The sequence below is a fragment of the Macrotis lagotis genome, chromosome 5, assembly GCF_037893015.1.
Source record: "Macrotis lagotis isolate mMagLag1 chromosome 5, bilby.v1.9.chrom.fasta, whole genome shotgun sequence".
NCBI lineage: Eukaryota > Metazoa > Chordata > Mammalia > Peramelemorphia > Peramelidae > Macrotis > Macrotis lagotis.
Genome location: NC_133662.1, coordinates 3,702,482 through 3,709,082, shown reverse-complemented (window position 1 = coordinate 3,709,082; position 6,601 = coordinate 3,702,482).

The following is a 6,601-nucleotide window of genomic DNA, read 5'->3' as shown; positions in this document are numbered from 1 at the left end:
CACTTAACCCCATTGCCTTGCCAAAAAAAAAAAAAGACTGCGACTGAAAGCCCCACGCCCTGCTCTGTGAGCTGGGACAGTCAGTCAAGTCCTGACCTCTCTCACCTTGGGAACCCAGGACCTTTCTGATGGCCTTGGTTGGAATGGAAAATTAATGGACTCACATTTACAACCTCAGTTTGCCTCAATTCCTTATCTGTAAAATGGGAGTGAAAATAGCCCTCTAGATGTTGTGAGGATACAGTTTTCTAATGAGATCATCTAATTAGATAATCATTATGTAACACATTAGCACAGTGCCTGGTACCTATTTCTTTGGACTTTCATTTGGGGTTTTCTTGGCAAAGACAGGAGTGATCTACTTCTTCTCCATTTCATTTTACAGATGAGGAAATCAAGGCAAAGAGGATGAAGTGATCACCAGGGTCACACAGCTAGTAAATGTTTGAGTCCAGAATTTAACTCAGATCTTCCTGACTCCAGGCTGTGTGTTCTATCAGCTGTGCCACTCTACACTCTATATTAATGTTCCTCACCCGAAGGTTCAGTCTGGTCAATCAATTCTAGCCCATGATCACTCACGGGAAAGCTGGTTCACCACATGCAACCCAGATCATGGCTCCAAGTAGGGAATTCTTAGGCTGCTGCTGTGTAAGCAAGGATCAGAAGAGTACCCAGATGTCTCATACTGTCCCACCTAGCCCTACAGCATTTTATTCCCTAACATCTGGTTGGGGCTGGTCTCTTTTCTCTCCTCATCCTCTTCTCCTTTACTTGCAGCATACAACAGGATCTTTACCATGAAGATGACCACAGGAGGAGTGCTCTCTCTGTACTTTTGTGATTTCTGTTTTTCCTCTTTCATCCTCTAAATAAAGCAGGAATGGGGAACTTTTTATCTGCCAAGGGCCATTGAATATTTATATGCTATATTTGGTTAAACATTTATTTTACCACTAAACACTCCTAGATTTATTGAATTTCAAGTCCTACCTGCAGTTACTGTGGCAGTGCAGGCCTGACATACCTCACTCCTGCTCTGCAGACTGCCAGGAGGCTCTTCTGTCACCTCATCCTTCCCCTCATCTAGAGTCCCCTATGTATGTTTTCCAATTTTTTATTCAATTCTATGCCCTCCCCCATTTAATTAGGTTCAGCACCTTTAGTTGTTAAGTGCCTAGTCTGTGCTGATTAAAAATGAAGCACACCCTACTCCTGCCAACATAAAAAGAACAGTAATTCATAGATTTCAAGCTGGAAGGAACCTTACAGGTCATCTAGTTTAATCTCTTCATTATGTACATGAAGAAAGAGACCCAAAGACATTGTATAGCTTACCCAAAGTCATACAGGTAAGTTATTGAAAAAGGTGGCATTTGGACCCAGATCTTTGACCCCAAACTCATGGATTTTTTTCTCCTCTGTACCACACTGGTTCCTATTTGACTCCCTGTCTCTCCCAATCATTCTCTTCCCCTCTCTGCCTTTTTCCTTTCCCACTGGAATCTGAGAGGCTAAAGGAATATACATTTATTCCATTTATTTTTAGTGAGAGAAACTGCTTTTTGATTAAGAAGAACCCAACAAAGCTTTTTATACCCCATCCCTCTCCTTTCCAGCTGGCTGCCTACCAAATGTCTTCCAGTAACAAGTAACAGAGATATTCAGGTAAAAATCAGATTATCATTTATTGGGTATGGTGTACTTGGGAGTCTTGTCCAAAGATATACTTCAAACAAGGTAGCCTGGAGAGGTCTTCCAATTCTAAGATTCGATAATTCTGTTCATAATTATTAATAATGTGAATTTTACAGAGTAAGAGCCAATAGTCTGCTCAGGAGTTCTGAATCTGTGAACTTTTAAAAATATTTTGATAATATTATTCTGATAGATTTCATACGCTTCACTGTCCAACTGTCCATCACACACACACACACACACACACACACACACACACACACACACACAAGGTTAAGAAGTCTTGCTCTAGCTTCTTCCATGGGAACTTTGGGAATTTACTTCTAGATGTAAGTGACTCATCATTAATAAGTTTGCCCTGATGAGTACTTTACATTGACCCTGTATTTTTCTTAAAGGAATTGCTTTATATATGGGATCTCCTTCAGGGACAGTTTTCCTTTCTTTGTAACCCCAGAACTTAGAACATATCTTAATAAATGCTTGTTACTTGATTAAAGACTCCCCTGATTTTCTAGTGAGTAAGAAAAACACTGTAGATGAGTTTCTTCAGAAGGGTTTCTTCAGACGGGTTTCTTCAGGTTGTGAATCATGTAGACTGTTCTAGCTGGGTCCTTAGAGTCAGGTGGAAGAAAGAATTGTTGTCCCCTCTCTCTCACTTAGTCCTTAGGCAGTCATTTAGATGTGACTAGGCTATATATTTTTTGTCTTTTCTTTCCTGATCTTCGGTGAACAATTATCTTTTTGGATCATATGTCCAGAACTGGCAGCAACTTTACGAATTCCAATAATTTTGAAGATTCCCAGAAGCCTATGGGGGGGAGTTCCATTTCCAACAGAACAACAGGGATTTATTTCAGCAGAAGTTTTTTTTATTTCATAGGATAATGTAATGCTAAGAGGAAATATAAAGCACTTTAGTGTTAAGGACTATTGTGTGTGGGAATCTTTATCACCTGGTACCCTTGAGCACCAGAATGTTGTTTTACTAAGAGCCAGGGGAGTGGGAATGGATTAGGGACTGGGAAGGATATTTAAGCATATGTATTCTGGTGAATAGATGGAGACCTTGGTGTACAAAGGGAGAACTTGTCTTCCTTGTCTCCTGCCCCCTCAGCGCTCACTTGGTGAAGGTTGAGGGTGTTCAGAAAGGGACTCAACACTATAGTAGTCTTGCAAAAGTCCTTTTTGTTCTGATGCAAATTAAAAATCAGTCTCCCAACTTATTATAACTGTAGTTAAATATTAGCCTCCCACATTTACTACGTTACTGAATCCTGTAAATCCTGTCAGAGAGTGCATCAATTCTTCCATGTTTAGCATTTCTATATGTGTAGGAATAAACTTCCATACCAAAAGAAAAAAAGCATTTTCATTGATTCCCTTTTACTTCTATGTTAAAATATAAATTCAGCTTGCCATTTAAAGCTTGTCACCATCTGGCTCCATTTTATCCCACATTATTTCTCTTAATGCATTCTACATTCCAATCAAACTGTCCTATTTATTTCAAAAATTTGGCATACAATCTTCCTCCTCTGTCTTTTCACAGGTTTTCCTCCTTTTCTGGAATTCATTCCCTCCTTATCTCCAACGCTTAGAATCCATTACTGCACATACAACAACAACTTGGGGGGCAGTTGCTATTCACTAGGAGAATCCTTTTATAGCCCCTTCTCCAGTTGTAATTGCTTTCTTCCCTTCAAATTATCTTGTACTCCTCTGAGTAAATATAGGTCTCCAGTAGCACATAAGCTCCTTGAGGGTAGAGACTTTTCCTTTTAGTTGTTGTTTCCTCAGTTTTTTAGCATCTTCAGCAGAAGATGCTTAAATACTTATAAGGGCCTTTTTTTCATGCTTTACTTTTTTTTAATTTATATATTTTTTCCAATTACATGTTATGAAAGGTTTTCAGCATTCATCCATATGCATATGCATATTTTAAAATTGCATGATTTCCTTTCCCCCCTCTCTTCCTACCCCTCTCCCCTCAGTGGTGAATAGTTTAGTGAATATTATACATATACATTTGTGTTTAACATGTTTACAGATTAGTCATTTTCTGTACAAGGAATTGGGATTAAGGGAAAAGGAAAGAAAAATCATGAGATAGGAAAGAAAAATAAAAGAGAAATTTTTAAAAAGATGAATGTAGTGTTCAGATTCTAAAGGGGATTTTTTTTTTTGTTTTTGGTTTGTTTTTCTTCCTCTGGATGTGGATAGCATTGTCTCCTAGAGTTGTCCTCTGAATTTCTGAGAAGAGCTGCATCCATCAAGTTGATCAACTCACAGTGTTGTTGTTAATGTGTATAATGTTCTCTTGGTTTTGCTCCCTTCATTCAGCATCAGTTCCTGTAATTTGTTCCATGCCTCTCTAGAGTCCGTTATGGTCCCTTTCATCATGGAGCTTGTCAGTTACTAATAGGACCAGACATCAGCACAGATAATCATATTACACAATTACATTATCATGAATTAATCACAAAAATACACTGTGTTGGCTGACAGATGGGAGTATAATTTCTCCATGTTTTGGTATTAAATGCAATATCAACTAAAGACATTTTCTGGAGTATTATTCACTATCCTGATGTTCTTTTAAAAGTTATAACCAAGTGGATCTGTGATCTTGCCACTCATGTCCATGTCCTCCCATAAAACTAACCTAGAGATCTACCTGATATGCTGGGGATCTTTTTTGTTGTTGTCATTTGTTTGTTTTTGCAAGGCAATGGGGTTAAGTTATTAAGTGTCTGAGGTCGTATTTGAACTCAGATCCTCCTGACTTCAGAACCAGTGCTCTATCCATTGCACCCCCTGGGGAATATTCTTTCTTATAGATCTCTTGACACATCAGTACATAACCATGAAGTCTGGGGTGTCCATTGCTAATTTTGTTCTTAAATTTTTTAAAGTTTTATTTTTTTATACTATAATTCATTTTCTCATATAACTTTATGACAAAAACAATTAGGTGATACAACCCAGCCAATTAATTTAACAATATATGCAACCTTCCATACATACCCCTAGCCCCTTACCTCTACTGAAAGGATCATAGAACTAGAGCTAGAAGTATCTTCAGTCCATAAAAGTCAACCCTCTCCTTTTATTGGTGAGAAAATGGAGTTGCAGGGAATTTAAATAAATTGCTCATGGTCCTGCATATCCAGGGCAGGACTTAAAGCCAGCTCCTCTAGGCTCAGAACCTAAAACATTTTCCATTAAGATATGATCTAAGATTGTATTGTGCTTTTTTTTCCCGGTTGTACATTTCTCTAAAGGCACTTCTTCATAATTACTTGTCATTAATGCATGACAGCCTGCTTCTAGTCACCATTTGCCTCTCCGGTCTTTTGGATGATCTTCATTTCTTTGGAGGCTGGTATTCTGTGCTTCATGTCTACAACGTCACTGAAAAAAATAGTGATTTTTTTAAACAGACATTTGTTTCAAGTGGAAACTGGGAGTCATGATTTCCTAAATGCAATCCAGTTTGCTGTCTTATTAGATTTTGGACTTAGCTAATTGTTCACTTGCAGTTTTCATTTAAGATGTATTTATATATCATACTTTGTACAAAATAGCAATAATAGAAATTGACAACAGGAAGCATCCTGAAAAAAACTTGTATGCCTGGACAAGATAAATAGGGGGAGTCACAATGATCCAGAACAAGAAAATATGTGAAATTATATGTGGGTTCAAAGAAGTAGCACAAAAGATAAATCTGAAGTCAGAGACACCTGAGTTCAAATCCAACCTCAGATACTAGCTGTGTCACCTTGGGTAAATCATTCAACCTTTGTCTTCTTCAGTTTTCTCAATAATAAAAAGAGAATAATAGTATCACAAGTCTCTCAGGGCTACTATGAAGATCAAATGAGATATTTGTAAAGCACTTAGCACATCAGATGCTAATAATTGCTCTTTCCCTTCCTTTTGACCTTAGTTGTTTCCATAAGTATGTCCTAACTATGATAAATTGTGAATTGTAACTGTTAACAAAGGAAAGTATTTTTAGCCCTTCATTATGAATGTAGGACTGATTTATTGCCATTGAATTTTCCTTCCAAGTATAGTTTTGACCCAAGAACAAGACAGTGGAGGACAACATATGAAAATAGACTGTGATGCTCAATCTTAAATGCTTTAATGAAGCAGCAAGAATTTAGAGAAAGTTGTTTGTTTCAGTCTTTGTGAATAGCCACTTAGCCACTGGCAAATTGAGTATAAATAAATATTAGACTACCATTGCAGTTGTAATCATTCAGGATCACTTACTTCAAGTTACCTAAGATACAGGATGCCATGCATGCAAGCTTGACCTGATTTAGTGATCTTGAATGGAAAAGGCTTAGTGGTAATTAAAGTTTGACCTAGTTAATTGTATTTCTAAACACTATATACAGGGATGAATCTCCTTTTCATGGATTTGGAGGGAAAGGACATGGGTCCAATTTCACTCTAGGAAAGTCATCTCATTTCTCTGGGTCTTGATTTCTTCATTTGTAAAATTAGAAAGATTGTTAGCTGACCTCTAAAGTCTCTTCTAGTTCTAAATCTTTAATCTTAGGTATGCTATCCTTGGTGAGCTTTAAGAAATAAGACTGGGCCTTTGCTGATTTCCATTTTTACTCAAGATACTTTTTCTTTGTGATATTTATGAAAATTCTTTGTGATTTTTTTGTGAAATTTATGAAAATTCACTTCAACAAAAATTTATTAACAATAGGACCATATGCCAACTAATACAAAAATATAATTTTATTTTAAAATAAAATTGTTCATCCTGTTGTTTCTATTTTTTGCCTTATAGATTAAAAAATGCCCATCAGTTAATATAGCTTGGTCCTTTGAATAGCATGTATTCTTAAATTTCTGTCCTTTTAGTGTAAACTTT